We start from the raw sequence: 11606 nt of genomic DNA on the forward strand, positions 1-11606 counted from the left end.
AGCGCGCATCGCGGAATCGAAATCGTCTCCGGTGGGGTGTTGCCAACTCTTACGTATAAAATAATTAATTAAAGCTACCACGGGGACTTCTGGATAAGATTAAAGATGACCGTACGCCGGGGGAGAGGAGACGGTCACGCGTGGATGGCATGGCTGGTCTTGAGTCGTGCTTTATTCCAGAATTTCGCGCCGGACAGATAGATATAAGCGTAAATGAATAGATAAACCGGGACGTGTGATATTCCGGGGGGGGACTTTGCAGGTTTGCCATGGACAGTTGGCTTGCAAAATGTATTCAATATTTACACACACACACACACAGATGACTATTCTGGGAAAATCCGGACAGGTGTAAACGCCAAAATTTAGTCTTCAAACTGTACAAAAAATATGTGGTAATAAATAATCGGCGACGTTTCAGGCAATGAGCCCTGGGGGGGGGGGGGGGGGGGTGAGGAAGTGCTCAGAAACCGTGAGAAGAGGACACGACTCAAGGCGAAATGCAGAAAGCAACACGCACATCAGCAATCCTCAAAGTTTTCAAAGTTTCCAAAGTTTCAAAGTTTATTTATGAGGTATAGCCCTGTGAGCCATTCGGCTCTTGAATCGGGTGCAACCGTAACAAACAAAAAACAAAAACATGAACAATAAAACATCTTAAAGTGACTATGTGCAAACAGAAAATCCAAGAAAAAACAGCAAAATATTGCAGAAAAAGCACCGTACACCAACCCTGTGCACATATCCCAGTGGGATGCAAGTCAAACAACAACCACAAGACAACTTAGATTAAGGACATCAGTCTAACTCTGTACTACAACAAACAAACATGGCCAAACCAAAAAACTTTTCGAAAATCACCAAAATAAAGCCATAAAAGCAATGAAACAGTGCAGGTCATAGGAACTGTGACCGAATTTTCACAATAAACGACGTATACAACATGTACTACCAAACTCTGCAGCCATAGCTGGAGTATCAACATTTTTCAATGCACCTTTAAGATCAGCGCACTAAATCAAAACACAGATCATACTTTGCATACTTTAATATCCTAATATAGCCGTGCAATTAAGTACAACACCATCAATCAAGTCACCAACACATAAATGATGCCACCAGCAATGTAGAATATCTTGGTCGGCAACAGCGTAATGCCTCTGCGGGGTAAGTTCCAGCAGCCAAAATTATTATTGAGAACGATATTTTTTTTGGGGGGGGGGAGGTGGGCGAGGGGGGGGGGCGAAATGACTAAATAATCTTGCTAATATTTGCGAAGTTAAGTCCCTCTGTGCCACCCCCGAATGGCCAAGCGTGCGGGAGTTCTAGCGGCGCTTCCAATGCCACAGCGGGATCGAATGTGGCGCGCGACTTTGCAACGAGAAGCGACGCCACCCGGAATGGATTCCGTTTTCAGCGGCGTCCGTCTGGGTTTGGGACCGCAGAAAAATTATTTCGTATCTTTTTCCCACTACACTATACACTACTCTACACAGACTCAAGCTCTACATTACTATACACTACACTATACACTACACTATACACTACTCTACATAGACTCAAGCTCTACTTTACTATACACTACACTATACACTACACTGTACACTACACTATACACTACACTATATACTACACTATACACTACACTATACACTACTCTACATAAACTCAAGCTCTACTTTACTATACACTACACTATACACTACACTATACACTACACTATACACTGCTCTATACACTACTCTACGCAGACTCAAGCTCTCCATTACTATACACTACACTATACACTACACTATACACTACACTATACACTATACTATACACTACTCTACACTGACTCAAGCTCTACATTACTATACACTACACTATACACTACACTATACACTACACTATACACTACACTATACACTACACTATACACTACTCTACACACTACACTATGCGCTACACTATACACTACACTATACACTACACAGACTCAAGCTCTACTTTACTATACACTATACACTACACTATACACTACACACTATACACTACACTATACACTACACTATACACTGCTCTATACACTACTCTACGCAGACTCAAGCTCTCCATTACTATACACTACACTATACACTACACTATACACTACACTATACACTACACTATATACTACACTATACACTACTCTACACTGACTTAAGCTCTACATTACTATACACTACACTATACACTACACTATACACTACACTATACACTACACTATACACTACTCTACACACTACACTATGCGCTACACTATACACTACACTATACACTACACAGACTCAAGCTCTACTTTACTATACATTATACACTACACTATACACTACACACTATACACTACACTATACACTACTCTACACAAACAGCTGAGCGACATCGTCCCGCCATCGTGTCCTGGGCCGGCCCCGGGGGTCTTCGGCCAGACGCGTGAAACTTGCGCGACCCCAATGTGTGCAGATTATTAAATGCGTTGCGCAATGAGGGTATGCGTCCCGTGCTATTTCCAGAGTCTGATATTATTCTGCCGACGTCTCTCTCTCTCGCCCTGGCACCCCCCCCAACCCCCAGAGGATTATCGCACGCACATTGACGTCACCCCATCATCTATCCACTCCCCTCCTTCGCTCGGGTAAATTCCATCGTTGGAGTTGTGCCGATGTCGTCGGCGGCGTCACGACTGCTATCGGCGTCGCGAGACGGGACAACATTCATCCGTCTGAGCTATCTATCTCGGCACGTTGGGCGCGTTCTTTTAGAAATACTTCCGCGGAAGACGACGACTACAGAACCACTCATGAGGTCTGTGCAAGCGTTGCCTCTGAGCCGGTCAAGTGCGCGGCTGTTGAGTTGTTCGTCGGGTGACGGTCCTCACTCAGAGCAGGCGTGTTCAGCCAATTCGTAGAGAAACAAACACCAAATTTGATGCCATGAGATTGTGTGCGCGCTGGCCACGCATCCCACGTGTGCCACCGTGCCGGACTGCATAGGTGCTGCTCGCTAACAGCACTTGCCCCGAAAGTCTGTTAAGGCTATACGGAGGATCTTCGTCTTTGTGTACGTCATCGGTTACTTGGTCGAAAGCCTGAAAGCCATCGACTCGCTATAAATGAGGACCCGGCTTAAGTTCGAGTTGGATGAATACCCGGACTCGAACCCAGGCCCGCAGTATCTCTAACACAATCACTATTCCCCTGCCATGCTCTAAACCATTCGTGAAGGTGAGTGTCTCCCCACCCACTCTCGTCGTGGTCCACCAACCCCCATCTCCCAGCAGGTGCGCTAGATGGGTCATACGTCACCGCCAGAGATGTTAACTACCTCGCCTGGTATACAGGAGATCGTGGGTTTGATCCCGACCCTGCCCGCCTGTATATTTGAAGTTTGCGTGTCTCTCTCCACGTGGTTGCGTGGATTTTTTTTCTCTGGGTCCTCCCGTTTTTCCCTCCACATTTAGAATCATCGTCAGGCGTTTAGAGTATTTTGCTGTTGTGCATTTCCACGTGATAATTAGCCCCTTCTTTGAGCAATCGTTTGTGGCCAGATTGCTTCTGAAAAATGAGCTATACAGCGCATGCGGAGAGGCCTTAATCCGGCAGTGGATTGACGAATGGATGTAAATTATTACGATTATTATAATTATTTCCCTATTGACGAGGTCAAAATTGGTAACGGAGTAGAAGCCGGTAGATAGAACGGGGTCGATAGGCGATCCATTGAGGAGATGGAGCGTTGAATTTAGCGGCTTGATGAGGCATTCTACTGAAAATCTGTAAAAAAAAAAAACTTTGTATCGCATCGGATTCCTCCACTATAAATAAATCTGCTGGTTTCACGGCGGCTGCTGCTGCTGCACTTGCGTGGCCCGTAAACTCCGCGTTACCCTCCCATGTGGAAAACCGCGAGATCAGAAGGTGGATGGCTGGGTGGAGGAGCTGGGTGGAGGGGCTGGGTGGGGAAGGAGGGCGCGAGGAGGTGGGGGGTGTAGAGACAGATAAGAGGTCGCCCAGAGTTCGACTCCATACGCGGGTCTCGTGCGGGCGATGGTGGCTCGTGATTTGAGCGTCGCGCGGCGCATACCTTGGTCGTTTGACTCGCGTCACATAATCAGTAATCATCGGCCGCGTGCAGCCGCGCAACGAGTTTGCGTACTCTTTGGCTCTTTCGGTAAAGTCGCGTAGGTCGAAAAAATAATAGATCACGACGTTTCGATCGCAACAACAAGCGACCGTCTTTTTTGTTCCACCTGAAAACGGTCACTTGTTGTTGCAATCGAAACGTCGTGATCTATTAATTTATTTTCTACCTACGTGACTTTATTGAAAGAACCAAAGAGTATGGATTCCTGCAGTCACGAAAGCTTCACATCAAGATTGAGTTGATTTGTGTTTGAATGGAGAGAAGTTTGTTTTGGGACACTCCGCCGTACACCCCCGCAATGATGTTCGACGTTTCGCTGTCCGAATTCAGTTCAGTTCAGGAGGGTCCCGCGACAATTGGGATGTTTTTGGTCAATCAGTTGCACGAAAGAAGTGTTTGGCGTCACGTGGGAGGACCCGGAGGAAACTCCACCACGCCGGTCGCCTCCGAAACCAAGCCGAAAGGACCTGCCACTCTCAGGCAACCTCCCGTTCACTTACTTCATGTTTACAACCCTGAGCCGACGGTGGAAACTCCACATTCATATGGCGGGGGCACGAGCCGATCCATCACCGTACGGACCAGGCTCAACTTTTCTTTGGCTTCCAAAGCTCCCGCGACATCGGTGATGGTCCGAGATTCTTGCCACTTTTAAAGGGGACGATACAGGCAGCTTCATCCCGGTCACTCATCAATGCCTTTCTGCGTCTCTGGTGGTGAAATGTCAAGGAAGAAAAATCACGCACACGCATGGATTCTTTCGGATCAGAGTATTTGACTGCTACATATTTCCACACGATGATGAGCCACTTTGTTGAGCTATCATTTGTGGCCAGGTCGGTTCTAAAAAAGAGCTATATAGCTCAGTGAACCTTACCTGGTAAAATAAAAAAATAGTTTAGATTCGGACCTCATTCACTGTGTGACATTTTAAATATAAACTGAAAATCAGAAGGTGCGACTGTGGATTCTGCTGTACGGGCAAGCTACCGCATAGCTGGCGGAGTAGCCTATAGCACCTGTTAGGCGCGCGTGCACGCCAGCTCACAATGGGGAGGGTTGATGGTGGGAGTGTGGGGCTTTGGCTATCGAAGTCTGACAAGTCCGGGCGCGTTCCACGTGCTGCGATCATCACGCGCGTGGCACGACAGTCCCCGAGTCGTGATATGTGTGTGTATATGTTACGAGGCAGTGTCAGTGAATAACGTCGTGAGATTTATTTGTTGTTTTAAAAAATATATTTATTGGGTGCATTCTTGGCTGGCTGGCTGGCTGGCCTGGTTCGCGCAAGGTGCAGCCACGGCACGGATGTCGCGTCGTGTGTCAACGCGTGCGTACCGCGTGAGTGTGTGTGTGTCTCTCTCTCTGTGGTTTGGCAATGACAAAGATCTCCCGCAAAGACTTCAAAAGAATGTTGAACCAGTGCCGCTGAAATTTGCCACGTGGTTGACGGTGAGGAATGTGTAATACATACTATAATTTATCGGTGGTTCTTTCGGTAAAGTCACGTAGAAGGGAAATACTAAAATCATAAAAATAAAACATAATAAAATACAATTCTCACGACGTTTCGGCCACAACACAACAATACGACGCCTGCTTATTTATTGTTACTGATAGTATCCCCACAGTAAGAAAACGGTTTGCTGTGGTTTTCCAACCAGATGATGATTGCTTGTGTTGCGATCGAAACGTCGTGATTTAATTTTTTTCATTTTTCACCTACGTGACTTTACCGAAAGATCCAAAGAATATGGATCCGTGCAGTCACGAAAACTTCAAATCGAGATTATCCCCACAGTGGCACGCGCGCGATTACACGACGACCACAAAGATCCCACCGTATAGTCTTGAACAGAATGTTATGGGCAAGTGCTCATGGCGAGTAGCACCGATGAAGGATCGGCACGGCACACGAGGGGGTGGGTGGCCAGCACCACGCCCCTCTCACCACCACGCACCCGTCAACTTTGTCTCCGCAGGCAGTGGCGATGTTTTTCGACATCACGTCGGGTACGCTTTTAAGGTTGAGTCGGCCTAGGGGAGACCCAAGAGCGGTTAAAATATTTCAATTTTGTCATCCAAGTGGCGTGAGAGTTAAAGCCAGAGTCGGATTTTTTTTATGTACGACTGGTGGAATCCCATGACCTTCTGAAGCAATTTTTTTTTTTTATCACAGATGTCCATCGCACCTCCGATTAACGCAGTTGGCTACATGCACGGACGGTGCGAAAAAAGTTCAACGTACATGCGTAGAGCAATTGCAGGGCTGCACCTTGACCCTGCGGGCCGGACCAGTCGAATGGGATTTTATGTTTTTATATTCTTAGGTTTTTTCGGTAAAGTCACGTAGGTAAAAAAATAAAAATTAATAAAAGTAAAATAAAAATAAAATATTTGTTATTTTATTTTTAATTTTACTTTTATTAATTTAATTATTTTTATTTTTATTTTATTAATTTTAATTTTTTTACCTACGTGACTTTACCGAAAAAAACCTAAGAATATGAATCCTTGCAGTCACGAAAGCTTCAAATCTATAATTTTATGTTTTTGTTTAATCGGGGTGAGCGACGGTGAGGAATCCGCGGGTTGTGCCATGAGAATCGGCACTCGACTAAGCCGAGACGCGGCTTGGCGCTGCTGACAAACTCTGGGGCCGTATGACGGCACCAGAAATCGCTTGCATCCTGAATCGAGTGTCTCCCTCTCCCCCCCCCCCCCCCGGCCAGCCTCCCTACTACCCACGCACAAGCAAAAGTCGTCGTAGCAACAGCAGCGGTAGCAGATGCAGGATGAATTCATAGTTCGTGGCGATAAACGCAGTGCCGGATTATCCTCGTAGCAAAAGTAGCTCCATAGGCAGAACCGGCCCTCGACCTTTGGGGGCCCTAAGCAAAATTTGGTTGGAGGCCCCTTTGATGTATGATTTTTTTCACCCACGAGCTAGCAGTGACTCTAGGGGGCCCTCTGCTGGCCACGGGGCTCTTTGCAATTGCAAGGGTCGCTTAGTGGCTGGGCCGGCTCTGTCCATAGGCTACGGGTCCCGCACTATAAAGGGCCCAGCGCTAAATGCTTTCAAGCTATCAATTCCGGTTCAGTGATTCTGCACTTGCTCTATAGTACTATACTGCCTTCAGCTTTTATGAACGACTGGGTGTTTAAGGTTAGCGATTTGTCGTATTATCTGGCTGTATGGCAAATTAAAAAAATACACTTACTTTACTGTGCAAGTTAAACAATTAATTGTGTTTGAATGTTTGTGGGTTTTTTTGTTTCCATTTATAACATCTGCTACAGGCCCCGCACTAGCTTAAATTGGCAATAGAGGAGCTGTTCCCAACTTCTTTGGCATGACCGTGAGTGCGAATCGAACTCTGGTCACCGGATTCGTTTGAGTTCAAATGACCAATCAGATCTGTTTCTTGGTATATTCGGAAGAGGATTGAATGCCAGTTATAAAGAAGCGTAGCGGCACTTTGGCGCCGCTAAATACTGGACACGAATTCCTAATTAATGAATCTGCTATGTTGTTGTTGTTGTTGTTGTCCATTGCGCGGTCGAGAACCAGGACACTTCGCTCGAGAGGTTGAGTTTCGACGGTCATAGAAGAGTGACGGCCAAGGCAGGGAACGCGGCTCGCGTGAGGACACCCACCGGGGAAGGCGACGGGGCGATGATGTAATCAAGCTCGTTTGCAAGGTACACTAAACTATGAACTATTTTTTGTTTATTTTACAAAGTATGATCCCCTACTGAGCTATATAGCTCTTTTTTTTTCAGAAGCGACTTGACAAAAAAATGGATCGCTCAATGGAGTGGTGTGTTATCGTGTGAACATTTATGGCAGGCAAATACTCTGAACGGTGCTAGGTCAATCGGTATAGGGGCATCGCCGAACCGTACCGTGGGGAGATGGTGAAGGTTTGGGGAAGCCTTCATCCAGCAGTGGATCGATCATGGCTGATGATGATAATGATGACGGCGTTGGTTAGTACGTGATACGATGGCAATGTCGTAATGTCCTCCTCTGCCTGTCCTCATGGCTAATGATTATCGTTATTGATAATTAATTCGATTTAAGGATTGTGTTCATGTTCTTTCGACTCCCGTTGTCCGTGCTGTTTCTACACGTGTAGTGTAACAGCGCCGCCTGGTGGACAGCAGCGGCAACTGTGGTGGACAGACGGCGCACACGCCGGTGAGGGCGCGTGAGGACGGGGTGTGTTGGCAGAGCGGAGGAACTTGGGCAAGGGTCACAGAGGACCCCGTCTGAAGGCATCTGGAAGCTGCTAAAGGGTTCGAGAAGGGAGGCGCGGTCAGGGTGGAGCCAGGCCGCGCTGGGAGCATAAAAGTAGCCGAGAGCGGGGCGGGGGGATCGGGGCTGCCGGTTCTGGGAGTGGACTCGCCTCGGCGTCGCTGTCGTCTCGTCGCCGTCGTCGCTAAACATCTCTGCTAGATATTGCGCTACCAAGGATAGTAGTTGTCGATCTCAGTCAGCGCCGTCAGTGTTAGACGGCTGGTGTTGTGTCTAGGCTGGGCTGAGCTAGTGTGGAGATTGTGCGGACGAGACCGTGAAAGTTTTTAATTAAGAAAGTGCCTCCTAGAAACGCTGCCTCTGAATCGTTGACACGACACGTGTGCTCTGCGCAGCATTGCTTTGTGCGCCAGGTATCATCTTAACAACAAAAAGAACATGTTTTCGTCTCGGCGACTTCTCGCCTGCTTTAGATAAACTATATGTAGTGTTTGGTGTGTCCGTTTTTTTTTTTTATTTAAGATGTCCTGCTACTGGTTGCTTGAGAAGCAGAAAGTGCCGGTCTCGGACTCGCTTCTCCCGACCGCTTTCCGCTCGCGCGCTCCACGTGCCAGCAAGCCGCCTACGCCATGAGGGGGGGGGGGGGGTAGATGATACACACGTGTCTTTGTCCCATTGAATATGTGTAAATACTATTTGGTTCTTTCGGTAAAGTCACGTAGGTATAAAATATTGTATTTTATTTTATACCTACGTGACTTTACCGAAAGAACCAAAGAGTATAGATTCCTGCAGTCACGAAAGCTTCAAATCTGTGTAAATAGTTGCGGCAATTTAGACGGCTCGTTTTTAATGGACGCGCAGAGCAAGCACGTTGCATCGTTTTCGATCTTTCTCCCTCCCTTTGCACCCTTCCACCGGAAATAAACTCCCCCCCCCCCCACTCCTTCACCTCATTCCGTTCCTCTTAAAGCCGCACCACCTCCCCGTTACCCATTCTCTTTCCCTCTCTCTGCCCCGTTCGTGACCCCCACGTGCCCTCTATTTTTTGCTACCGCTTCCAAGCTATGAATATAAAACGAGATAGCATCACGAGATAACCCAGCACTGCAGAGGCAGCGAGGGATTGGTGGATCACCGCACACAGCAATGTGCGGGATCCCCTTTCCATGGTGGTCGAGGAGGAGTCACATAACCCTTGGCTTGACGGGAGAAGTAGGTACAGCACGTAGAATAGTCGCCATCTGTTTCAATCTGTACGGGGGATCGAGCGCTGCCCCCTCGCACGCGTGCGTTTTCGCCGGGTGCCCCGCTCTCCTCCCCACTGCTTGCATAGTAAACACAATTAATGAATGAGTTGAAAACATCTCAAAATAAAAAAAAACGATGCAGCAGCAGCAGCACCAGCAGGATGCTTTAGTGCGGCTCTCTCTGTGGATAAATAAGCACAATTATTGTTGATTTAATCTTTACCCTAGGAGAGGTTACACGGCACCGAATTTGGCAGTTTTACAGCAGCAGCGGCAGCAGCGGCAGCAGCAGCAACAGGAGGACGCGGGCAGTGATGCGACTCGACGATACGGGCCCAACGTCACAGTTGCGCCCTCGCGATGAACCTGCGGTTATTTTTGTTTTTACGATTCGCGCGTTTGTTAATCGTCGATTTGCGGTGGTAGCGGGAGCGCGGCGGTTAGCGCCGCGCTCGCGCTACGAAGCCGGCGACCCGAGTTCGATTCCCGCCCACGGCCAACACCGGCGACGATTATCTCAACCGGTCCTGGGCCTCCCTTAGGTCGACTACAGCCTCAAATGAGTAACCCGGTGCGATGTGCAAAACATCGCCACTCGGGACACAGAGGCAGCCGCGAACGGCAACTTTGACCCCGACGGTCTGTCACAGGCTGTTTGTGATCGCCCATGCAAGCACTGGGCAATGCTTCGCTTCCGAGCTGTGCCAAGAACCGGTGCAATCCGGGTGCTCTGACCGCGGGCATGTGAGCGTGTGCACGTGCTCGCGTTACTTAATTACGTTCGCTTGTGCACTTACGCGTAAATCGCCCGCGCGGTTGAACGAGTGGAGTGCCTCGGTGGCCCGTTCACAAACAAGCGGGTAATCTCGAGCAGAGCGGGGCCGTTGTTTTCATTGCTTTTCCTGAGGTTTAAGTGCCAAGTTGAAGCGCCGCCGCCCGTGCCGAGGAGATGTTTGTGCGTGTGTGCGTGTGTGTCCCTCGCTCGCTCTCGCCTGGTGTGCAGCAGGAGATCGCGGGTTCGATCCCGGACCACGACGATGCCCTTTTATTGGTGAATATTTTGAGTTCGCGTGGTCTCCCAATTCCCGTGGTGGTCGCGTGGAGTTTTTATTTATCCGGGTTCCTCCGGATTTGCCCCCCCTCCCACTTCACATTTAGAATCGAAATAATCTAGCGTCCCGATTATTTGGCTGCCACTATAAATGACCACGTGTGATGATGATGATGATATCAGCCACTTCGAAGATAAGCTATCACCACGCTTGTGGACAGGTCGCCTCTGAAAAAGAGCTCATCGCTTAGTGGGCATTACTTGGTGCCTTAAACAAATAGCTATATTTTTACAAATGTAGTTTGAGAATGGAGGAGACACTTGTGGGCCCTATTTTAACTTAAATATATATTTTTAAGTTTAACATTTTTATTTAACGCACCCCCCACCCAAAAAAAATAATTCTCGAGTGTCAGCAAACCCCCTCGTGTTCGAGAACGGCTCGCGGAAGCAGATGTCACAGAGCTACATCTGAGACCCCCCCCCCCCCCAACCTCCTTCTTCAAGGCACCTCTGGCTCACAGAGCTGAGGGCAGCACTTTCTCGTCTGCTCTGCCGAATATGAGGGGACAGTTCGCCGCACGAAAGGTCACATCCACGTATTCCATTGTGAAAGCCGGAGTTTAGTCAAATTCAACGCAAGACCAATTTCAATGTGACGCGTCTCGTCCTTTAAAAATAAATGATCTAAAATAATTTTCTCTCGCCCATGAATGCACAAATAAACACCGTGTTCAGCCACCACGCGCCGATCCGAACACAGCCCGTTGTCAAATCCACTGCTGGATGAAAACGATGTCTGACATTACGCCGCACAACCCCCGCCGAACGCGGCCCAGGCGAGTGGCGATGACCCCCTGCGGGAATCAGAAAGACACCGGGA

This window comes from Lethenteron reissneri, chromosome 24, assembly GCF_015708825.2.
Source record: "Lethenteron reissneri isolate LAM-NWPU_2019-01 chromosome 24, ASM1570882v1, whole genome shotgun sequence".
NCBI lineage: Eukaryota > Metazoa > Chordata > Hyperoartia > Petromyzontiformes > Petromyzontidae > Lethenteron > Lethenteron reissneri.